Genomic DNA, 26,264 nt, shown 5'->3' with positions numbered 1-26,264 from the left:
TGAAAATGAACTCAGATCAAGGAAGTCTCTTTCCTAGCTTAGACCCTTTCTCCTGCCAGTAACACAGCAAGATGTATTGAGATGAGAAAGACTGAACTCTTTTAATAATAAAAAAACTCCAAACACAAAGACAACTAAATGCTATGTTTCTTTCAAAAATAAAAAAAATGTATAAGCCAAGTATTTATAAAAAAGGTCTTCAAGTTTTAATTGGGAGATCAATAAAAAGGTGACGGTCTTCAGCCATCAACATTGAACTTTCTGGAGAGAAAATTCTGCATTGGCTTCAGTCTTTACCTGATGAGCAAACTCCTGATTTTCTCCCATCTGTTTTTTGATTCATGATTGTCTTGGATGCCAGACTTATCTCCAGGGCCTCCTTTGGTTATCATAAGAGTATTATCCTCCAAGATTACCTAAGTAATAAAAAATAATCCAGTGACATTTCTAGTAAACAAATGAAACAGTTTGAAGCTGTGAAATACCGAAGTCTCAATGCACTTTCATAATAGGAGATTCTCATTTCACAGAATAACTCAGTGTTGACCTTCAAGCGAGAAGGATAGTGGAGGATCAACTTCTATCACCTCTAAAACTTATATCACTTGTTAATACTCTCAGTAAGAATGGCAGATATAGGCTACATTTACTGTTGATGAAAACATACATTGTGACTTGCTTCATGGTAGAACAGAACAGAAAATATTGTTTTTTGTAGTATGGAGATCCTACTTTGGTTTTATTGGCCCTGGCAGCCAGGAGGGTTAACCATGTCCTGGAGGGCATCAGGAAAAACATCGCCAGCTGGTCGAGGGAGGGGATTGTCCTGCTCTGCTTGGCACTGGTGCGGCCTCATCTTGAATATTGTGGCAGTTTTGGGCATCATAACAAAAGAAAGATATTAAGCTCTTAGAGAGTGTCCAAAGCAGGGCAATGAGGATGGTGAAGGGCCTTGAGGGGAAGCCGTATGAGGAGTGGCTGAGGTCACTTGATCTGTTGAGCCTGGAGGAGGCTGAGGGGAGACCTCATTGCAGTTACAACTTCCTCGTGAGAAGAGTAGGGGCAGACACTGATCTCTTCTCCGTGGTGACCAGTGACAGGACCTGAGGGAATGGCCTGAAGTTGTGTTGGGGAAGATTTAGCTCGGATATTAGAAAAAGATTCTTCCCTGAGAGGTGGTTGGTCACTGGTACAGGCTCCCCAGGGAAGTGGTCGCAGCACCAAGCCTGGCAGAATTCAGGAAGCATTTGGATGATACTCTCAGGCACATGGTGTGATTCTTAGACATGGTCCTGTGCAGGGCTAGGAGCTGGACTTGACGATCCTTGTGGATCCCTTCCAACTCAGCATACTCTGTGATTCTGTGATTCTGTGGCTTTAGGACTCATGCAGGGAATCTAGCACTAAGAGATTATAAGAATCACTAACACCCCTCAAAAAATATTTTCTGTTCCATTAATGGAGGAGGAACACAAACATTTATCTTTTCAGAGTTTTTGTTTGTTTGTTTTTGTTGTTTTGTTTTGTTTAAATCATCATAAGATTAGTCCAATCTTTTAAGTAGTTAGGAACCTCAAAGCTAGGCTGTGAGGAAACCTCACACAATCAAACACTGGCTTGGAAGGAAATCTCTAGGATGACCAAAGCTTTAATGTTCATAGTGCCATGAGAATATCACAGGAGATTTTACTGGCTAGAAGAATAAATTTAAAGCTAAAATAGAAAGAAGACAAAGTTAACATTAAAAAGGTCTGGGTTGGCAATATTAATTCCCAATTTGAGAGACGCTCCTTACTTAGTCCAAAAGAACCTTCCCATTTCTGAAATAAGCTCCTTTCTTAAGCAAGGATTCCTACTGCATTCTGATTTGTCTCTTCCTTCTCTCCATTGTGAAGTCAAGAAAATAAATAACAGTCATTGTATAATAGAAGGCAAATTAAATGATTTGCCACGTGGTGTCTGATAATTAACTAAATAAGATTCCCTCAAACAAGCAAATCTAACTTGTTTTTATGACTACATTAAAATGTGAATCTTAAGCAAAACAAGAATATAAATCTCACTAGAAGATGTTATAATATAATCAAACAGGATTCTGAGTAGAGAGAAGGCTTTATTGAAAGCCATAAAACTTCTTCAGATGCCAGTGGAAAAATTATGATAATAAAATCAGCTCCAGTTTAATGGCTTGGTAAATGAAGAGAACATTAAATGGAGTCCTGCAGGGTGCTTAAAGTCCACCCCATTATTATCTCCTCCCCACAATCAGAATGCATCCTCTAAGTGCCTCACTGTGAGCTTTTTACTTTGGGGGCCACTCCTTTCTCCCCACTGACAGACGTTTCACTGCATCCTTTCGGTGCATCCTTTCAAGGGAGTACAAATCTGGAGAACTAAAACCTTGTGCAGATCAAGGCTGCAGCCCTTACCCAGGTGCATAGTCATCGGTCCAGGGAGATGCCTCAGGAGAGCACCGACAGCAGGCTTAGTCTGTCAGCAAAATGCACAGCAGGATGGTTGTTTGCACATATAGGAAAGGCCCATTAACAGAGCAATAATATTCTAACCTAGAATTAAATTCTGCACTCTATATTCTACAGCGTCTTTTTTTCCCCTAAGGAAAAAAAATCAGCATATAACCATCTGCAGATCTCTTACCATAAGGAGGGGAAAAGCCCTGGGCTAAAAATAAAAAATGAAAATAACATAGTGTCTTTTCTGACATACAGTCTGTCAGGGTGCCTTAAGTTCTAGTCTTCTACTCCTGAGCCTTATTTTGGAGAGAAAGTCCAAGAAGGAAGATTTCATTCAGGATACAAATGCATCATTAGGCACCTACATATGTGCAAACTCTAAATTAGGAATTTAGAGTATCTAAAACCAATACAGTTACAGAACAGCACACTGAAACCACTCCTGGAATTCCTCTTTCTTTATTTCATGGAAATCTCACTCCTACTTGCTAATCACTTTATTGGAGATAGTCTAAAATCCAAAGGAGTTGCTAGAACATGGAATGAGTTAAACCTTTTCTGGAAAGAGCTTTTCCAATTTCAATTCCAACTGTCCATTTAATATTTCTAATTAAAACAACAGCTTTTAGCTCTCATGGAATTTTTGTTTAAAAATAACTAGATATTTCAAATACACAGCAAAATTTGGCAGGGTAGATGCTGAAAAAGGCTTTTACAGAATGAGAGAATAGTGCATGAAAAGGAGTCGAAAATTTCTAAGCCTAGACCTCACTTTTGTGTTCAGGACACAAAAAGAGAGCAAAATTAGAACACGTCATAAGAGTATGATCATCAAGTCATAGAATCATATAGTGGTTTTGGATTTGAAGGGACATTTAAAGATCACCTAGTCCACCTCTCTGCCATGGGCAGGGACACCACCTACTAGAGCAGGTTGTGCAATGCCCCATCCAGCCTGGCCTTGAGAGATGGGGCATCTACAACCTCTCTGGGCAACCTGTTCCAGTGTCTCAGCACTCTCTCAGTAAAGAATTTCTTCTAAATATCTGACCTAAAACCTTGCCTCTTTCAATGTAAAGTCATCACTCCTTGCCCTATTGCTAAAAGCTCTTGTAGGGGGGATTTTCCCTTCCTGTTATTTGTGGGATCTGCAAGGAATTGAAATGCAATTTGCACATCACTATGCTAAGATTATCTCTGAGCCCTTATTAGTAGACAAGGAAACTGAAGGTTTCCTCCAGCTCTATCTTACGTAAATAAGCTGATAGGAAATGTGAAGCACATAGGAATGGATATATTGTTAAAAAATAACATAGATTAATACGGCCTAGAATGAACTAGATAGCACAAGTCAACCATTTTAAAAATCTTAAACATCTTTGTGTGGGCAAAGCTGTGGGTCGTGTTCATTTGAAGCGCTGATGCATTAAATGAAGTGTTGCCCCTATGTGCTGTCAGCACCATCCTTCTATATCGTGTGAATTCCACATGAAACAGGCAAATAGCTTTACGCCCACTGTTTTCCCATCTCTGTGCTTACACTATTTTCTGAAAGAGAAATTAATGATGGTGTTGTTTGTTCAGCAGCCCAGAATGAGAACTAATCTGACAGCTTGTGTCACAACTAGAGTTTGTAATGGAATTATTAAAGAGAGGGACAGGTCTAAAGGGTAAGCTTCAGATATTACAGGTTGAAAGAGACAGAGGGAGGAATACAGATTGCTGTACACTGAAGCAATGTGAGAAGTGGGAAGATAAAAAATTCCTTGAAACAAGAGGAAAGAGCAGAGTCAGGTTCTGATTTCGCAGGAGTTTATGTGAAATAGCAGGAAATGGTCATTCTGGCTATCTTCCCCCTTCTCCACCATGCATGCTTGTCTATGCCAAACTCTATGTTGCTCTGCACACTTATTGGATATTATATTATATTATATTTATTGTGTGTGTTTCAGGATTTGTTGCTAGCTATTCAGCCTAGGCAGCCCCAAAGGGCTAGAAGTAGGGTTAGATATGTCTGAATGGGGAATCAGCTGGAGTGACTGGAATGAGAGGTCGGTAGTATGTGTAGGTTGTAGCCCAAGCTTGCAGTGCCATGGATTGCTGACTGGTTACACTGACTGAGGCTGACTTGTTAAAAATGAGTGTATTACTGGCGTCTGCTTTACTTTGCATATCTTTGCAGGGGAATGTAGTGGTCATGGTGGTGGTGTGTGTGTGTCCCCTGCCCATTCTTGAGCTTATCGTCTAAATGGAAACAAGCAAATTAGAACCAGAATTTTTGATAATGCATCATATGTCGTTAGACAGCATTGTCAGGAACATCTTCTAGAGTTCTTTGAACCTGCAGTTTCCAAATCACAGCAGTAAAATAATGCAAGGCAATCTTTATATCTCATTGCAGAGAAGGAAGCATCTCAGCCTGCCAGGGAAGCACCTCCAGAAGTAGAAGCTAAGTTTGAGCATAGTGTTGCAGGATTCAAATTGTGAACAATTTCCATTGCATTTCTGTAGGCCTTGCTTGACATGACTAGAAGCTGTAAGCTGTAATGTTTATGCTTATAGACTGTGTGAAAATATGCAATGTTTATACTTGTTAGCTGTGTGTCTAATTATAAGGTTTGAGAACATAGTATGTTTAGAGCAAGAAAGCCTTGAGAAAGTATAGATAAGGGTGCACCTGCAGATTTCAGAAAGTTCCTAATTATGAAGGCCTCTACATGCCAAGTATGACTTCAGATCGCATGGACAGAACATCAGGTCCAATGAACTGGAGACATGAGGCGCGTGTACAGACTGAGCTATCTAATCACCTTGTTGTAAGCATGTGCCCAAAACAAACTAAACTGTATAAAAGCTGACTTAATTAAATAATAAATTGAACATATGGCTGACCACATTGGCCTGTATGCCTTATGTTTATGCCCCTCCATCAATACATAGTTTGAATGTTCACAGAGCTTGAATACACTATAATTAAGCAATGAACTGTGAATGAGTCAATTTCCACAATGGAACTGAATTATACCAGTATGAGACCTGGAGATGGACAGCACCGTATGACACATGAAAAAACGTGAGATATATTACTAAAAAGACAAATAGTTTTCATTTTGCCCCATTTTATTGAAAAAACCCTAATTCATCAGAAAGACTGAACAAGGTGAGAATCAGAATATCTCACGGATATAGCTGTCAACCGCACTATAAATCGGAAAGAGGACATTTGAAGTCAGCTTTTCTGTATCTTAAGGTGAACTAAAGCAACACTCTGATTTACACAAGTTTTCTGGTTGATTTATTAATTCCTGCTGTAATGGGCAAATAGGGCAAGTAAGAACTTAAAAAGAATGATTCCAGCTAGCATATGGGTATCTAAATAGTGTTATTAAATAGCTTTTATTTCCCCTATTAACCTACATGAAAATTTGAAAAAACAATTTTTGAAGTGTTAGATTATTTTTTTATTTTTCTGAAATTTGTTTGGAAGGGGTTTTTTCCCTTCTGCCTAAACAGTTCATTGCATGTGACCTTTTCCTAGGGGTATGTCAAATTTTATGCTCTGGAAAAATTCCAGGCTTGTTAGTTAGCATGTCTGAATGAATAACTGGTTTACACAGTATTACTTCATTTTGGTATCTTGTCCCATAACAAGAGAAATAAGTGTGTTTCATAAGAAGTAAAACAGAGTCTACTTAAAACCAGCAACAGCAAATAATCATGCAGTCTAATTTCAGCCTGTAGCACTTTGTACCACTTCAAATCACACATTTTAATATCAGATTGAGACAATATTACCTTTCTATTTGTTAAGCACCAGAATTTGTGTTCCACAACACAGATGTTAAAGCCTAGGAGCACTGGCAGTTCAGAATAACCACAAAGAAAAACACAGTGCAGCGAGGCGGGAAAGGAAGGGCACTTGTTAAATCCTATGCACCTTCTATTTAATTTATTATATTACATATATATTTACTTGTTATGGATGAAGAATTAAATCAGCATCAGAGAATGGAGAAGAGTGACATACTATGAACGAGCGAAGTTTATTCACTGATTGGTGTATCTGGTGTACAGATATTCATCATAAGCTGATCATCACAGATGCTGAAAAAATCCAAACTCATTCCAAGTAATCTTTCTTCCATGCATAATGCTGTAAATTAAGCAAGAATATTTTCAGTGGGGACTAACTATCTGAAAATCCAGGATTTGGCCACTGCTAGAGTCAAGAACGGAAGTAAGATTGAACTGTGACATGACCTGATACGACTGTTTCTACACAAAATCAGCAGTGACAACACTTATTAGGTGAGAAGACAGCACTGATAAGCAGGATGTTGTTAAAGTCCTTGGCAATATATAGGCAGGAAGGAAACTTGCATGCATTGATACTTTAGACCATAGGAACTGAGAATGAATAAATTGAAGAAAGAGAGGTTTTCAATTGGTCAAGCACTCCTCCATATATATAATCTACTGCGCTTCACCACCAGGGAACTCTTTCTGGTTTCTAGTGGAACCAGAATTCAGTTGTGACTGGAAACATGGAAATTTGTTGGCTAGCATGTCTTTAATCAACTATTTGCTTTGTATTATTCCATTTTTAACATTTCTTTTGTTCTACCACCACTATGGATATGTCAGATAATGACATTTTATTCTAACTTTCAGACATCTTTCAAGTTAATCAGAAATATTGAAAATATAAATCTTTTGTAGCTGCCTGGAAAGAATATAATAGAAAGTCTGAAAGTTGGCTTACACAAAAATATTCTTGTCTGAAAATGTTAATTCATTAAAAAATCTTTTCAATGATGCACATGAGTTTTAGCAAATCCTTCGATAAAGGCCTTTCAGCTCCATTTTGGGGTTTGGAGTCTGAGACAGACAGAGCCAACTTGATTCTCAGAATTATTTCTTATATAACTCAGAATTCTCATATCATTAGAGAATGTCCTAATCAATCCACTCCTAGCTGTTCTGGAAAATGCCCTGTCTGCTTATGATTAAACCAACAAAATATTTTTACTTCTTTTTGTTGAATGTTTAGTGGCAAAAACCTGAAGATCTGTGTTTCACAGGAGGAGAGGCAAAACCTTTCACAGATCTAATCTATCAGTACTTTAGCTAAGAAGAAAATTTGAGGGCCTCCAGGTAAGGGCAGGGAGGGAACTGAGGCAGAGGCCACTGTCTCTCTATGAGGGTGCTACACTGTGTTTTATTGCAGGATAATTCTGGAAAAAGAAGTTCGTTTGCTACTGAACTTGAACTGAACTTGGACTTAACTTGAAGGACCTTACATTGGATTTTAAACAATATATTTAATTAACTGTCGGAAGGTTAAAAAATTTTGGTAAGCAAGAACCCGGAATAGATAAAACCCAGCAATTCTGGAGGGCAAGGTTCTGCATCCCATTATCTGTGTCCTGAGCAAAACAGACCCTAATAATTAGTGATTATAAAACTTCAGGGATGAAATTTAGTTTCTTTGCCCTGCCCGTCAGTGAATGACATAATAACAACCATAATCCTACAGAAATGTACATATAAAATTGTTTTAAGAGTCTCAATTGATGTGCCAATGAACACTAAATTTATTTAAATACTCCTGGATAAATCAGGTAAAATTTCTTCAACGCTTATGAGAGAGGTAAGGTTTTGAGATATTTGTCTTTGTAATTTAGGTTTTTAATATTAAATTGAATTAACTTTTAATCAAAATATTCAGTGAAATATTTCTTTCATCCAGGGAAGGATGTCTTCTCAGACTACGCTTTAGCAATAAGAGGCAAAATTTGATCTAACTTCTGGAAGCCAGAAGTAATGGTGTTTAATTGATTGGTGTTTGTTCTGATGTTGAATGGGATAAATATGACAGAAATCTGATTAAATTGGTTTAGGCAAAAAGCATAAAGTTCTGAGAAGGGAACCAAAGAGAAGTATAAGAAATAGTGGCAGAGTAGAAATTTCACTTAGGGACAACATGGATCTCTCCACCAAGATATTATTAATTAATTAAAAATAATAGTTTAAAAGCCTGGATAAAACAAAGTAACAAAAACAAAAACAAAATAAAAACCCAACAAAACAAAACAAACAAACAAACAAAAAACCCAAATCAAAACCCTAAACCCAACCCAAACTAACCAACCAAAAAAAAAAACAAACCCAAACCAAACAAACAAACAAAAAAAACCACTGTGAAAAAAACATTAAGAATGAATGGCATGAATGAGAAACTTGCTCGTGCAGACTAAGTGCTATTTTCCTAAGAGACAACTGAAAATTAAGAAAAAAATTGCACTAATATGATATCCTGAGTTTCAGGACTGCAACTGAGCTACCTATACCGTAGAGGGACTTGCAGCAGAAGCTGTAGTATCTGCTTTCAGACTCTTTGATCACAAGAAAAATTTGGTATACAATCCATGCTTTCAAAATGTGCCATGTCAGCAGAATAGTGGTGAAAACTATGAACATTTGGAAAAACAGTTCTGATATCCGGAGTCTTTCCAGCACTTTGATTTTGGTTACCTATGTAGGGAGCAGGGATATTTACATTTTATTAAAAATTATATTTTAAGTTCTGTGTCTGGAACTTCAGAGAATTTCAAATCAGACATAGTGGAATGAAGCTTTCTTCCTTTTGTCTGTTTTTAGTGACACAATGCAAAAGCCTATACCATTGGGAAACACCAGTTCCAAAGAATCATAAGCCATTGAGAGTTGACTCAAAAAAACCCATAGGACATGTAATTATTTTTTCTATGTTTTCCAACTTACTTTAAAACACACTATTCCATACATAAATATTGAATAATAGTATTATAGTCTGTCTAGAAACATATTTTGCTCCAAAATCTGAAGTCCAGAGAGACCTTTCTTCATATTGGAAGAGTATGAAGCTGTACAAAAAGAGCACAAAAAAGTCCATTACATATCAACAAGAAAATCTGATATCCAGGATTTTTTTGGCCAAGTTACAAATCACAATTCCAGTTTGAAAAAAAATTAAAATGCTCATCTGGATAATTGGGAATCCTGTATTTTAATAATTTTAATATTTTAATTTCATGAATGCATTTTGATAAATGTGTTCTTCTCCAAAAGAATTTTCTGTTAAAAGATTTCCAACCAGGTTTTCTGTATGGCAGTCAGTACAGCTACGAAACTGCCCTACACTCCTCTACAACTGTCTTGGACTTGCAGAGTTTTTCTGGGTAGATTTCACGACTAAAGTGAGCATATGAAAATCACAGTTGGAAGAATTTTGTGCAGTTCCCTTTCTTTTGTTAAAAGCAACACTCAGTTTCTGTTGGTAGAAGAGAAAATAGTTAGATCTTGATCTAAAGAGGACACTTATTTCTTGATTTTAGCCAATATATTTTTAAATGTGAAAGACTCGCACCTAATGACAGTTTTGATACATACTTAAAACTGATGGACTTGTATCAATATCTCATCAGAAACAGGTACTTAAAGTGATGAAAAATTACATATAACTTCTAACTGCATTATATTTTTTTATGTTTGAACAAGTAGGGTTTTGATATTATACACTTAGAGAACAGAGGATGCTAACATTACAAGTAAAATTTTTTAATGTCCAGGAGGATCCCTGAAGAATTAGATAGACACATGATCTGCAGGTTTTTTCATTTTTATGTGTTTCATGTGCTTCATTGTGGCTTCATGGTACTTATGGCAAACCTGTGATTGGCTGCTTAGCCACAGCAAGCCCAGGCAGAGCAAAAGCCTGTGCACTTTATTGGTAGCCAATCCTTAGATGAAAACTTGGAGGCCATACTATTTGAGTTTATGGTATGGGAATAGCATAAAATGTAATTAGTATATCTTCTTGCGTAAAAAGATGAGTAGAAAATTCTCATTTTTGAACAGTACTTTACCCAACTAAGATGAAAACTGCTCTCTGGGAAATAATTAGAAAATTAAGTATCTCAAAGGGATTAGTAATTATAGATTCTGGAGTTCATTTACATTTAGTAGAGCCTGTAGTAATGCTCCTATTGTGTTTATCACATTAGTCCAACTATTCTACTGTGATTACCTTTCATCACTAGTGCTGGTGGAATACTGTAAATCAAATTACCTCAAATAGAATACCAATTAGAATACCTCAAATAGAATATCAATTAGAATACCTCCATTCTAGCTTATTTCAGCACAAACACCATATTACATCACGTATTGGCAGATTCCTATAAGACACTCAGTGACTTTGAACTTTTAAGAGTACCGAGAATGTTGAAACTTACTACTCGTGGTATAGAAAACCTTATACTCATCTTCACTCTACATGGGAAGTAGTAGAGAGAATAATGAGTCAAACACAGTTAGAGATGTGACAGTCAGAATACCTCGTTGGTCAGAAAATACCTGGAATACAGAGAAAAGAATAGAAATTGTCAGCAATTTATGCTGCAAAAGCCAATACAAGGATGAGTCAGCACTACACAGGCCACTAATTACTTAATACCCTGTTTGTTTTGAGCTGAAACACAGCCTGGGCCCCTTGACTACTCAAAGAGTCTAAAGAGACCACTCGATCTGTTGGAAACAGTTTCACTATACTGAGATTTCCACACATCAGATCCCACATATTTAGTTAAAGCCAAAAGACACAGTTAACAAACTAATCCACTGCTGTCTTCTAGTTAAAAAAAATGCTCAGAGAATAAAGAATATATACAAAAAAGCTAAAAGTGAAAAATCTGCATTCTCAGATTTCTACCTCACTATTTTTTTCCTCCACTATTAAGTTGACAAAGTTTTTGCTTGTAGTCATTTGCAGAGTTCTTGAAACAATTTTGAGAGTGTTCATCCTATGTAAGGGTGCCCATTCTTCCACCTACTTCTTTAAAAACCTCTATTTAGCTATTCCGATTTGAAAAATTATGCTAAAATTTTTCTGGATTAAATAATGAAAGGAGGCCTTTTCAAATTATATATATTTGAGATATATATACATAAATATTAATATATATTATATCTAGCATGTTATTATATATATTTTATATTATATATGGTACATCTTAATATTTATCACCTTCATATAAGCCAGTTGGAACAAGTATTTTTGATCTTAAAGTTTTTTGTACTATTGTCTTTCATTACAGCAACAAACAGAATAGAATTCCAACTGATGTATGTTTGACAAGTATTATTTAACATTTGCATTTTATGTTATATTTTTTCAATTTAGTAGTTCATATAAAAACTCTGACCCCTGAAAATTCATTGGAATGCTATTTGTTTTCTGAAAACTACCTAGTGAACTTGCTAAAAAATATGAAAAAGAAATAGACTCCATCCAGAAATGCAAAGAGCCCAGTGAAAGGAGTCTTGCTCTTTCTTGCTTATATAATTTCTGATTGTGTGGCATTGTCCTATTCAGTTCTAAATGAAGCTACAAAATGTGTGGTGAGGAATTGACCAGTGACATATGGAACTCAGAATATTCTCCAGTGGGTATTTATAGATAATTTTCTCCCATAGGCAGTTATTAATTTCTAGGCCAGGAATTATTTAGAAAACCCCAGAGCTGAAACAGTAGTCAGGGTTATGGAAATATAACAGTGTTCTCATCCTCACTTTCCTTCAAAAGAATGATTTGAAGACAGGAAGACGTGTTTATAGCAAATGACTCATGGAGCTCAAATTTACTTACCTAAAAAAAAAAAAAAAAAAAAAAAGCATGTTAAAAAGGTGACCCAGAGTAGATGAATGAGAAATCTGGGCAAAGATTAGAACTCATCATGAAATTCTTTAATCAAAGAGAAATACTTTGTGGCTAAAATCCAGTCATTGGGAATGAAACTATTACCTGGAAATAAGGCAACATTCTGTTTTAATGGTAACTGTGTACTGATGTATTTCAGTTCAAGTTGGGCTCATTTCCAGTTGCTGAATTTGATTGTATTTCCAAGAGAAATTCAGTAATTCAAAGCAGAAGTTTCAGAATTTTATTCAGGAATTACATAGCATGATTTTCTGGCTGAAAGTATGGCTATATACATATACATATATAGCCATATACGTATATAGCCATATATACATATATACATAATGGTGCTTTTTTGGTTCAAAAATACGACTCATTTCCTTAGAAGTTTTATGGATGTTGTTTCTATCCCATTTTATATGTAAAGTTTCCTTATCTTGCTTAAATAAGACCTAAGCCAATCCTCGAAATACCTTTGCTTAGCGCCTATAGAGTAGCAGAAAGCAAATTTGGAAGTAAGTTAGTTATCACAGATTTTTTTTTGAACCCACATTCCCCTGCATTCCAATATCCCTGACAACAATCTCAAACCCTTGCCTAAACATAAAGTTCATGGCTGCATTCAATACAGAGTAAGTTAGGTTTTGAAGGCTTGCCTTTTATCAGAGAAAGAAACAAGTCCAGATGTTTTTAAGATGACAAAGTGTTTTGGTTTTGGAGTAAGTTTGTTTAAGGTTCCAATAGGAACTATTGAAGGCATGTAGGTGATCATTTCATCAAGTAGAGAAAGGATAATAAACTGAAAGGAATCTAATTTGCTATTTTAATATGCTTCAAATTACATCAGGATACCTGACTTTATTTATTGCCTTAGATCAAAAGTTATTTTAAGATGAAAGCCACCTGAAGTGGTTAGAGAGGCTCCTTCTCTTCCATGTGCAGATTTTTAGGTAACCTAGCCTATGTTTTTGCCTAAACCTGAAGCTGAATTATAAATAACTTTTGCTGAATTTATGAATTTGAATTAAAACTATTTAGAATCCATTGGAGTCTAATGACTTCAACTGCAAACCAGAAAAAGCATATCAGTCGAGACAAAATTCCTTTAAAATTCACTGGGATTGAAATACCACTCTTTGTATTAATTTCCATCCTTAGATTCCTGCTATGATAATATTTATTGAATGAGTTCTACCTACTTTGCCATGCAGATTTTCTCTAATATGAACTGAAATCTACTAAACAAGAAGTAAGGAAAGGAGGGGAATGGGGGTTGATTCTCTTTCCAGTGATAGTTCCTTCCCAAGAGAGAACCTGTTGTAGCAGCACTGCTGGGGTTGCAGGTGCCAGGCCATGAGAAAACCAGTATGTGAAAACAGTGGAGAACAATAAAGGAAAAATATTCCCACAGGAAAACCGAGCCTCTGTGGAAATAATATTGCTGCTACAGCAGCCTGAGTGAAAGGTCACAGAACTGCAAATAGTACAACTAATGCTAAGAAACCAGGGTAAACAAGGTACTTATAGAATGCAAGATAAATATATTTTATGTGTAAGGATGGAGTTTTCAGGTGTATACCAGCAATGCATTTATTTTGAGCAGTCCTACTTCCCACATGGAGGCCTGCTGTCCTCTCAGAATGACACTGTACTTCTACATCACCTTGACTATTGAGAATTCCTGGCTCAACCATATGTTTCCCTCATAAAATGGTAAGTGCCAGCAGGGCAAATCAGTCCTCGATTTATATCCTATCGCAGAATCAAATCTCAAGTGCTTAAACAGACTTTTCATCTCAGGACACTTTTCCTGGGCCACCACTGATGGTGATAGCAAATGGAATACAAAACTTTCACAGCAACCTGAAATAAGAGCGCTGAAACAGGTTTTATTGTATTACTCTTGATGTAGGGTTTATGTATGCAAGGCCTTTTTTCTTCCAGCTTTAACAAATATGACAGTTACACACAAGAGCAGATGTGATTTAGTCTACAGAGAAACCAGTAAGACTTAGGTTCGAGGAAGACAGGACAAAAGGTTTCCATACCAACTGTCAAGTGTATAAGCACATCTACTTCAGCACAGAAGAAGGTAAATATTTTGTGTAAATCACCATCAAGTACATCCAAAAGACCCTGTGATATAGTGATGAGGAAGAGAGATTCACTGTGCCTGTTCAATATGTGTTAAGAGTATAATGATAGGATTCTCCAAAACAAACAGTTCAGATTTTCCTGTCTGTGAAGATATCCCTGAGGCAAGAATACGTTTGTTGTTTTTATTTAATGACTCAAGGCAGCTGCCTCTTCTGTTTCCTTTATCTTTGCTTCCACTGTACACCTTCAAGTTGTTTTTGGAATTAATGTGCTCTGCTCAGGCCTTTTTATTTTATTACTCTTGGGATATTTGTGAAGCACAGACTGCGAACAGACTCTCTTGCTTGTAATTCAGTCTTTCATTTGCGTTTCTATTAATTAGAGAGGGGGAAGGAAGTTCATAGAAAGGAACTATCCCTAAAACAGTTTACTGTGTTTGTGTAGACATGTAGTGCATCAAGAGAGTGAGCAGCAAGACTATGGTACAGTTTTCTCCTAAATGTCTAAACGGTGTGGAGGCCAAGAGGACACTAGTGAATCAGATTCACTGTACCTGAGACACACTGTCTGAACTCAGTTCAAGGACATTCTGTTTACAGGACAAAAGATAATTGGCTATCCATGATTTATGAACAACCAATATCTTGGTCAAAGCAGGAGAACCAATATCTTGGTCAAAGCAGGAGAAAGAACTCTAAGTAGATCGTTCATTTACAGCAAATCTGTCTTTTCCAGAAAGTCTAAATCTTGCCTGCACAGTAGCTGCCTGTGCAATGTAGTTATTTCTGCATTTGATGTCTTCTCAATTTGTCTTTGATAGAAAACATAGAAACTATAACAACTATAGCCAACCTCTTGCTCTCTCATCTCCATTCACATCTGAGCTCAGTAGCAGCTATTTCCCAAAAGACAGCAGGGACTGCAGTTCTTACTGGTCATTACACAAATGAGTACAAGGACGGTGTGACAACTCCTTTGCCTTGCCAGCTGTATACACCTGTGTATGGCCAGGCATAGGAGAAAGCATGAGATACAGGAATGAATAGAAAGCTTCTCTCTACAGAGGCTGGAAAACACTGAGGAGGAGCTTGGACCTGCTAGCTTGCCCTAAATTTACTTCAACAAGAATTCATTTCCATGTGCTAAAAAAATCACAGATTATCAAAGAGAATGGCATGTTTTCCCAAAACTGCATGTGGCAGGTTATCTGTCCTCTTTACACACTCTGTAAGCACTTGCACTCAAAATCAGGTAAAACAGTCATGAAGAACAAATGACTGATACTCCCAGACCACCCATTTTAGTGTTTCTATTGTTTATTCAGTAGGTATCTGCCACATATACCCATACCACAACTTTACCCTCAGATTTGCTGCAGCAAGTTCACACTGCAAGTTTTTAAAAACAGATATTTATTATAGTACAGTGCATAACCAGAAACTGATAAGAGAGTTTATACTTTATAGAGTTCTGGCTAGTTAGTGCTATATCCTGCCGCACATGACAAAGTACTGGACTAAAACAAAGCTACAGAGGCTGGATTGATGAAAAGGCTAAATTGAGGACCAAGAACACTGTGTATTTTGGTACACTTAAATATTACTCTTAAGAAGTAGTGAAGACCCTGTAGCACAAATTCACATGATAACAAAACCAACCAACCAAACTAACAAATAAAAGGGTGACTGAAACCCATTTGTGTTTCCATGTCAGTTGATCTTGGTGGTTGTGAGCACCTCAAAGACAACTTCTTCCCAGAAGAGTGTTATGAGCCTGAACTTAGAATTTGTATGCAAGTCATGTCATGGCTGTGGGCAGTGCTGCCATGCCTAAATAATTTATGCCATCCTCATTTTCAAAGAACTTGTGCAGTAGCACACCATCCAGGCAAGAGCTCCTCCAGGGAAACCAGAGTAGGGGTGTCTTGCAGCCACACTTTCATTTTCCTTGGTCCATATCCTTATCTCTTCAGCAGCAGCTTGCAGGGAATTGTAACTTCTGACCCAGGGAGCTTATTACTGATGCTCGGGCTTTAACGTCTGGAGAATAACAACAGTCTGTGTGTGGAACAGGCACAAGAGGAACAGGGCTCTAGAGCTGGTTTTGCTCCCCTATCACAGCTGCACCGAAGTCCTACAGACTTGCCACACATGCCTTCAGAGACTGCTGTTTTCCTCATTCACAACCCAAGGCTGTTTCTTTTCAGATTTCTACTATTTACAAAGTGAAAACATCATTGATTTTATTGCTAGCTTTGATAGGATTATAGAATTATAGATACCTCTGGCAATTGTGTAATGCAACTTATTTTTTTTTGTTTGGCCTGCCTTCCCAAGAAAATGCAGTTCACATACTTGTGCTGTCTGCCCAACTGACCATTCAGTTATTAGTTTCCCCAAATAATGTTTTTCTCAATTCACTAATTTCAGTCAAATTTGGCAGAGTGTAACTGCATACAGAAGAAAGACTCGAACTCTGTCCTGTAACAGACAGTACATGCTGCCACTCTTTCAGGCAAAGAGATAGGGGATGTTGGAGTGTTCAGGGAACATGAAAGGAACTGAATACTCTTTTATATTGTCTTTAAGGATTGCTACTCTGCACTTTATTGTGCCTTAGCCTTACAGGTGAAGGTCCAAGCCACTTTCCTCCTCGCCTGGCCCAGAGGGTGACTTTTCACCTAGAACTCTCTCCCTAAACTCCGTAATTTAGTTAGCAACAATTAAACACCTTACTATTTTGGAAAAGTGTTTGGAGAGCAGAGCAAATGCATTCACCACTTCTCCAATAATTGTTGATATATAGGGCATTAATGATTGGCTTGAAGGAGCTGATTGCCTGAGGCACAGCTCCAGTAATCAATAATCCTTGGAACATTCCGTGCCAAGGTTATTTCTGCCCACAAAAATGAAATAGGAGTCAGGGAGACAATTTATTTAGCCTATTCATAAAAACAGTTATGATTCTAAGCACAAAGCAATAATAGTAAAATCGTGATGTTAAAACCAAGATAACAAGATACAACATTTGAGAATAAAAGCAAATCTTGCAAACAATTAGAGCCAGTTGCTGTCAGCTAATGTACTCCAAAGAATGAATGGTAGAACAACCAAGAGCAGATAAACATGTAATGGAAGAGCCCTAATTGTTATCAATGAAATTTCTCTGTTCCTGAAGCAACTTGCTGTATACTCTAAAATCAGCCAGCAACAGACAATCATGAAGCCCATTTTGGAGGTAATTTCACACCTGAAGGTTTGCAGCTGAGAAAGATGCTCAGCAGGAAAAACAGATGAATATCAGGTATCCTTAGTTAACTTTGAAAATCACAGCAGATCCAACTCAGCCTAATCCAAAGCAGGATAGGTACTAGGTACAAAATGATGAAATACTTTGAGTTATTCACTCAGCCCTTTTTGCTTCTTATGGTGTTGCAGAATACATGGAGAGATGCAGCTACTTCCATGAACTGCTAATACGTCTTTCCCAGTATTGTGCATTTCCAAATAAAAGTGAACTGCAGCACATTATAACTGGGAGCTACTACTTATATCCTGTCCATCTAGAAGTTCAGAGAATTTCATGCATTATATATATATAGAAGATAAGCTAATTAAAGTCTGATGACAGTAATTGACACTATAGACCTCCGCAATAGCACAACCAGGTGCTTGCTTGCTCTGTTTGATCCTTCAGTTTCCTCTGTCCTGTCTTTAAAAGGTATGTCTGCAGAGCTGCTGTAAAGGTGCTAGAGATGTTGGACATTATGCATCCATGCTCAGTGCTGTGCATGTGCATGCACAGACCACTGTAGAGTTGTGCCAACTGTGAGAAACCTGTCTGAACTGTTTGGAATCAGATCTGCTATGCTTTGGCTGTAGGACCCCTTTCAAACAGTCTGGGGCTTGGAACTGTAGCCTCTGAGGGAAATGAAAGAAAAAACCATCTGTTTGTTTTACTGACTATTGGAAAGGACATTGTTTCACCAGAGCTGACCACCAAGCAGGATGTGATATTACAGAGATCTTTGAAGTTCAGAGGTTAAAATATTTTCATCTCTTTTAGATGAATTTGGAAAATGCATCCCACAGCAGTTCTGTCTCCCTGCATAAGCGATATTCCTCTTAGAAATTGTTGGAGGTTTCTCACCTTCTTTTCTCACTTTCTTTTTTTACTCTTCTATCATTTTGCTAGTTCCTCTGGATCATGAACTCTCTGAACGTTCCTTTATGGTCTGGAGGGTTTAATGGAGGAGTCACAGGAATTAGTTTGTGCTCCTGTGGTTCTAGGAGTATCTTACCAGTGTACCCTTTTCCAAAGACAGAAACTGTCCAACAGGTCCCAGGCCCTCTATCACAGCTGCTCTCTAATGGCCTGAAGGACAACCTGTGCTTTTGCAGTTCCAGCTGGCACAAAAGCAACACTGCAGAAAGACAGCCACCCTAGGTCGAAAGGATATAGCAGTAATTAAATTGCAGTTCTGTGCTGAAAAGTGACAGTATAAAAATGCTGCTGTAGGCTTCTGTGTTTATTATGCTTCTTTGACTCCAGATGTACACAGTTTGCAGCTAAAAGATTTTCTTTCTTAACTTGCCTCTTTTGCCAAGCTAATGTGAATCAGAGTCAAGATAAGGTCCTTTCTTAATTTTCTGCATTACTACTAACTGGCCAAAATAGGCCTTCAGCAACACAGGTATCATCCTATCACACCAGAATTTATTCTTAGGTCTGTCTGAACAGGCCAAACCCAGTGATTCCAGAGCTGTTTACTGCAGAAAGTTCTACTTAATATCACTGGTGATAGCTCTGCAGGTGTAATATAAAGTAACATACTTACAGCTAAAATCAACACAGGAAGCTGACAAAGGAAGGAAGCACCTTTGCTAGCAAGAAGGTGCCATTTCAACACAGCCATTTTTCTGCCTGGGATGGCACTTTCTATGAGCTCAGGCCCTAGGGCAAATCACTTCATGATGATGGTAAGTGAGCTGAAAGCCAATCTCAGTCAGCAATAAAATATCAGGATAGGATTAAGAAAGAAGTAAGTGGTGATATATCAAAAATACGGAGTATTTTTGACAAAAGATGTGATGAGGAAGCCAGAGGCTAGAGAGAAGGAAGTAATGAGGATGAAAAACTGGAAAACCATAAGATGGACAAAGAAAGATGAGGGAGTCTAAAAGGGTTCAGTCAAGGAGAGCAAAAATAAGGAAATAACTCCAGAAAAAAGGAATAGGAAGTTATCTATATAACAGAAAGACAGACATCAATAGAAATTAAGAGGATAATTGAGGTAATTCTGTTAAGAAGGAGCACAGTGGTAGAAGAGGAAGGGAAAACACTGAAGAGAAAAGAAACAGAATTTTAGGAAACACAGATTAGTAAAAGAAGAATTATGCATCCCTCAAACATAAAACCGTCCCTCAGTACTAATGCCATCTATCCCTGCTCATCTAAGAAAAAAATAAAGTAAAGCGATTAAAAATAGGTTATTTATTTATTTATTTAAGGGGATGGTATGCGTATATGTGTGTGTATTTTGCTTTAAGTTGCACTTCAAAGGCAGGAATAGTTTCATTTTAGGGTGTCATCAGGACTCTTGAGATACATCATTTAGTAGTGCTGTAGAAGGGTAACCCCACTGGTTGTTTTCAAGGGCACATGATAGTGGAAGTTTTGACAAAGCAGAGTCATGTGAAGTCATTGCTATTTTGACTTTGTTCTTTTGCTAAAAGACTTTCCTAGGGCAGTATGTAATGTCTTTTTAACTACTCACCATCCTTGTTTCACTAACCTATCTATCTCAGAAAGACTATTAATGTTTATTTTGTGCTGTGAAAAGTCACTTCATAATCTCAGTTCTTTTTCTTTATATACTAATCATCTTCTGCTTTGTTGAAAATAGTATCGATGCAAGTGAAGAGCTGGTATAAATTAGTATTTGACACTTATCTTTTCATCCCAAATAATAATTTTCTTATTCTACTTCATGCTCATAATCCATCTTTCCATTTATCTGAGCTCTGTCCTCTCTCACTTTATACTTCAGTAATCTCATCTGAAGGAATTAAAACAAGATCTGACCTTATGTATAATCTCCCACAGGTGTATTTGCATTGTACGAGGTAAGATTTAACTGTCTGGCTGCTGCTGTCACTACTGTCTTTATATCATGGTGATAACTTCCTAAAGATCACATTCAGAACATATTCTGCCTGGACTTACCCAAAAAAATTACAGGCACACTCTACCTGGAAACAGTTTTAATCTGCGTGCATCTAAAGCTCCTCTGAGTCTGGTGCATAATAACCTTAACTACTGACTGGGTTATATTTGTAGAATTTCAGACAATGCACAACACTAAAATAGAATGGCACCATTTGAACATTTCAGGAGCAGATGCAGGTTATAGGTAAAAAATAATTAAATTTTGAAGAAGAAGAAGGTGAAAATCCTGCCTGAAGAAAAGGTCCTAGAAGTAGGAAAAGACCCTGCAGATCAGGGAGCACATGGAGACAAATGGGAGATGCTGAAAGACCTCGGCCAAAAATACCAAATACTGATAACTGTGAGCAGCTGCAAAGCACAAACTGACACAACTTTGCTGATTGGCAGTGATGTCCCTGCTAGAAAAGGAAAGTGAAGCCCTAGGGAAAATAGTGCTGAGGTGGGAGTGAGCGAGTGAGATAATCAAGCCGAACAAAAACTCTAAACTTAATGGTTCTTAAATACCAGGATCCAGATTTGCTACTGGCTGTGTTTTACTCTGTCTTCCTTGTGACAGTGAATAAGAGAGATAACTTATACCTTATTTCATATCATATCATATTTTATAATATTTTATCCTTCTTTAAAAACACAGTTTTTTGCTAAGGATTCTCAGAATTTTAGTAAGCTTCCCATGCAGTACTAACTTGTAATATACCATAAATTATGCCTCCTGAACATCAGAATGAACACAATAGTCTAAATTATACCTCATAGTACAATTTATGATCCTTTAAATAGTACAAAAACAACTAGTACAAAATAAGTTTATTACAGGTTTAAGTACAGTTCCATCCCCTTGTACTGTTCCCTTTACTTAACATTATAAACTGCTACACAAAAGGATGTTCAGAAATTCCATTCATTAGAAGTAGTGGTTTTTGTATTTTTTACAAAAGAGATTCAACTGTCAGTAAATTATATGTTATGTGCAAAATCACCCATTTTGTCTGTCTCCACCTCCTTATACTTTTTCTAAAAGATACTGTAGACTGTGACTTGCAGATAACGAACAAGAATTCCTATGGAGAATACAATAGAATAGCAAAACAGAGTAACTCATATATATGCTCTTGAAAAGCTCTTGAAAACAGGCTATACTGAATAAGTGTTCTAACCAAGATAAAATTTCAGTGAGAAGATCTCAGATGAATGTGAAGCAGAAAAAAAGGAGAGTCAGCCTTACACTACTAAATGAAAACCCCTATAATAAATCTACAAATGTCACGAGGCACCCAAAAAGTGCAGATTTGAGATAGCTGGAAAACTCTGTTAATGGTGGAAGTATACAGTAGGTTGGTGTATGTAAACAGAGCACATAGAAATATATCTACCCCTTTAATAAATGCAAAAAATTATGGCTGCAAGGTGAATAAAAGAAACAAATTTTCTACTGTAAAGGAGGTTGCTAGGATATCCTTCTGAGAACATATGTATTATATGATAATGGTTTTGGATTAACTGCTGAGCGATGTTCTGATATTTATATATCTGGCTATTTAAACTCATCAGTTTTTGTACACAATCTCTTATTCCAAGAAAAGACAGAAGGATGTAATTCTTTATCCATATAGCTGTAACATGGGATACGAAACAGGCCATGGTTTCAGAATTCTTAGTCACAGCCCTATTATGACCATACAGGTCAGAGTGAGGGGGCAAAAAAATCTCTGGAGTCTCTCCAGCTTCTAAAAGAAGAAAATGTTTCTTGTGCCTAAAGAAAAATGTCACTTGGATTAGATCAGGGAAAAGGAGAAGAAACTTCCTTCCACCACTGTTATTCTAGACCACTGCCACAATTAGGAAACTTCTCATATTTTAGTTGTCTGTGCAGCTTTCACTGTAGACAGGATCTAATATCCGCAGAACAGATATTATTGTTTTAAGACAAATCTACTTTTGATTTGTTGAACAAGAACTGAGTTGGAAAAAGGGAGACTGGAACACGTTTTATTGTAGTAACAAGTTAGGGAAAAGCACCTGCTATTCCATAATCTCTTCCCCAATTAAGCATGTTTCTCCCTGTCAGCATTTCTTAGGTTCTGGTGCAGGGCTGTATAATTGCATTTCTATCTTTCAGACTCCCTTTTCTCTTGTTTGAGTTATACTGCAGGACTCTGTCATCTCTATCTCAGTTTTCACATACTATTCTACGTAATCTCATCAGAATTTCATTGGTGACATGAATGTCTCCCTAGAATACGTGTGAGTCTCACAGATCCTTTGGCAGAAAAGGTCACAAGGTCATCCTGAATCAGTATTTCAAGCCCCAAATGAAAAAAAATTCTTATGGTACCAGAGGGGAAAAAAACAACAAAAGAAAGTCAACACACACATTAAAGGAGAAAACACAGAGATGTAGGAAAAGAAATTGAGAGAAGAGAGACTGAGACTGGTACAAAGTATTGATCTTAAAAGCTGAATATTTTAAAGCCTTATCTCTCTGAACAGTAGCCCACAGAAGTACAGATATGGCCCTTGATATCCTGGCAGGAATGTGCAAGACTATAGCCTTAGTCTCCCTTCTCTCCCAAAAGTTTTTAGTAGGTTTAATGTTAATGAAACCAGTAGTTACTCCCCTCCAGTCATTATACGTTTCCAAACTAAAAGGCAAAGCTGAGTGAGAACATCATGCAGTCTTTGAGGTTGGTTTAGGCATCTTATATGAGGGTAAATACATCAGATTTGTTAATACACACTGCCCTTTTACAGTACCTCATTTCAATGAACGTGGTATGATTTATGAATATTCATTATCACAAATGTCATAATCTCAGCAAATCAAATAAGCAGTAGTTAATGACTATCTCCATTACACAGGCGGCAAATAAAAAAATTGATAACCTGGTGAAGGCTTTACAGTGAGTTAGAGAGGTCAAGAAACATAACTTGGCAGGCTGACTTTCTTCCCCTTGGCACCAGGGAACCAGTAAACAGAGATTAAGAACTGCTCACCATTCAAATGAAAAAATGCCATACAGGACTTATTACGTTCCTAATGTTCTGCTGATATTCTGTTTTTATGGCTAATGGGGAAGCTTTCAAAACTTTCGAAAATTCCTGTATTAGTTTTAATTTCATGGTAATTGCGAGAGTGTAAATGTGGCAGTACTTGTAAACTGATAATTTACCTTTAGGCTCTCTAATGTCTTGTTGGAAACACTTCTGAGTCTTCTTTAAAATGTCCCATTTTCTCTGGGCTATTAACTCAGAAGGCTACTTTGGAAAATCCTTCTACATATTATTTTACTTTTAGGATTTCTAGCAGCATGTGGATGAATATGGCAAAATAACTTACAGTAAGATGTTCAGGAAAGTAGAAGCATGACAAGCCAGCTCTAAGATAGAGTCAGTAAACTTCCTTTTTAGTGACAGACAGAACAATCAGGAATAAAGTAACTAGCCCAGAAAATGCCTGTCTGCTAAGAAAGCCTTTCAACTCCTATATTCCTGTCTTTGAATTTGACTTAATTTTAGTTGCTATGTAATTTTAACTTATTTAATAATAAATGATAATTCATAGAAAACATGCAATAATTAAATATAAACATTTAAGAAATATGAGGTTTTAATATTTAATATATTTTGGTTTTTAAAATACAAGGAAAAAGTATTTTCCTTCTCAGTCTTATTCCTAAATAAGGAAAAAAAGTAATTTGATAAAAGTGGCAGATTTAACACTTCTACTTAAACAAATACCCACTTGGTCCTGCTTTTGGGGACCAAGACAGCAAAGCTCTGGATTTTCTCCCTTTAGAAAGTAGGCTGGCTACAGTAAAGGTGTTTAAACAACTACAGGGATAAATGCCTTCAGAACTGACGACGCTAGGTAAGGAGTTTCTGTTCTCTGGCCATGTTAAGTGATCTTTCATTAGGACATGACCTCACAAACCTGGATAAGTAGCCCATACGCCAGGGACTGAGCAGGCTTTCACATGTCCTTCATCCTCCTCAGGACCAGACGTGATCTCCTCTCATCGAAACTGAGGCATATTGGCAAGGGCTGAAACTGTCAAGCTGTCAAGCCAAGTAATACCCACCCAGCAGATAAACAGAGAGCTTCTGTATCCAAACCTGGCAGCATAGCACCAAATTTATTTTTAAATACAAGATTAAAAATAATAAAAAATAAAACCTCTTCACTGACATGTTTTGACTGTAAAATTCAGGATTCCCCACTGCTTACAGTCCAAGACAAACTGCATGTCTTCTCTTTCCAAGATCTACACATGGGACAGTTAATATCTGTTGCTTCAGCTGACACACAGATGAACTCAGATCTAATTAAAGAGGTTTCAGAAATAGCACAGACATAAATGTAATTCTAGAACTGATTATTCCTAATTGACAAATTATCCTGCCACGTCTGCAGAGTTGGCAACATATCTATTTCCTGTAATACTGCAACTTTAAATAAAGGGACCAGAAATCATCTTGCTTAGGGGTAAGATTGATAATTCTGCACAAGGAAACGACAATAATAAATAAGATAACAACTTCTTTTATGCATCACTTCCTTTCTTTAATTAAGACCAACTCTCCACTACCATTCACAACCATGTTGCAGGTGTGGGAAGTTACAAAACAGATTTGTTGGGCAGGAGTTATCTTTAGTGGGGTCTACGACACTAACTCTACGCTATACTACCTGAAGCCCCTCTCTGGGCTGTGTCTAAGGTTAACCACTTGTTAATTCTCAGTGATAAATTCTGGGTGTGAGCTTTTATCACTATTTAGTGTGGAAAATATCTGGCTCTCTTCTCTCCTAGGGTTTAACCCAAAGCCTGGCCAGGGCTCAGAGGAAAATCAAGGTCCGTCTACTGTCAAACAAAGCCAGCCATCTACTTCCATGGCCTTGATTAGTCTCTAAACACAGAAAGATAGACACATTCATACCTCATTAATGAACAGATACTAATCTTCACTAATAAGCAAATACCAATATATCTTACTAATAAGCAAACATGTTTACACAGGTGTAGTCTAATATTACGTGTTTTACTAAGGATTATACAGAATTCTGGCTAATAAGTAGATACACGGCTAAATATAACATTAGGTTGGAAGGTTCATCTAGAGGTCAACTTTGGCTCAGAGCCTGTTTTTCAGGCCTCAGCACTGCAACTGGTCGGTGTGGGATAGCAATACCAAACTCTTAATACTAATCTGACAACAGTTTAGGTGTATGGATGGTAACAAGACAATGCCCAAAGAACCTATGTAGTAATATAATTGTAGTCTCAGATATGAAAGCATGGATCCTTCTGATCTGACCTAGGTGGGCATTGTCTGCTGGTTGGTCTGTACAAGACTTGTATTGTTCATGGAACAGTCACAAAAACACTTGCCACTTTATTGGGTTGCTGTATTTTCTCTCTTGTCCCAATTCTGAGGGTCATAACTAGATTGCAAAAGTGCAGAAGCAAAACTATTTGATAGGACAGGGAAAAAAAAAGATAATTTCATTTTAAAATGGAAGGATTTTTTTTTACCCCCATAGCAAGAGCCAAGGACTGTTTGACTGCAAAATTCATCACACTGTTATTGTATTAATGATGAAGAAATGACCATTATATAACACCATTAATTCAATGGTCCCAAAGTAAAGGGCAAACAATTAGTAATGTGCCCTGGGGATGTTTCCAGTGGAAGACTGCAAAGAGCAGGACAAATCAATGAAAATT

At 37.1% G+C, this 26,264-nt stretch overlaps 1 long non-coding RNA gene across 2 annotated transcripts; it reads right to left on the bottom strand.

Annotated features, from left to right (window-relative positions):
* Nucleotides 1-317: 317 nt before the first annotated feature.
* Nucleotides 318-24,390, bottom strand: LOC113963297. Of its 2 annotated transcripts, none has more exons than XR_003532722.1 (3): nucleotides 24,284-24,390; nucleotides 10,792-10,871; nucleotides 318-416 (listed from the first exon to the last, which is right to left on the bottom strand). It is a non-coding gene; the product is annotated as an uncharacterized LOC113963297 (long non-coding RNA). The 2 variants fall into 2 exon arrangements; XR_003532721.1 differs by lacking the exon at nucleotides 318-416 and adding an exon at nucleotides 6,510-6,627.
* Between the last annotated feature and the right edge of the window lie 1,874 nt (nucleotides 24,391-26,264).

The sequence above is a fragment of the Neopelma chrysocephalum genome, unplaced genomic scaffold (assembly GCF_003984885.1).
Source record: "Neopelma chrysocephalum unplaced genomic scaffold, ASM398488v2 Primary Assembly neopelma1_24, whole genome shotgun sequence".
NCBI lineage: Eukaryota > Metazoa > Chordata > Aves > Passeriformes > Pipridae > Neopelma > Neopelma chrysocephalum.
Note: the sequence above shows the minus strand (reverse complement) of the source record. Positions and strands in the feature narration are given on the sequence as shown.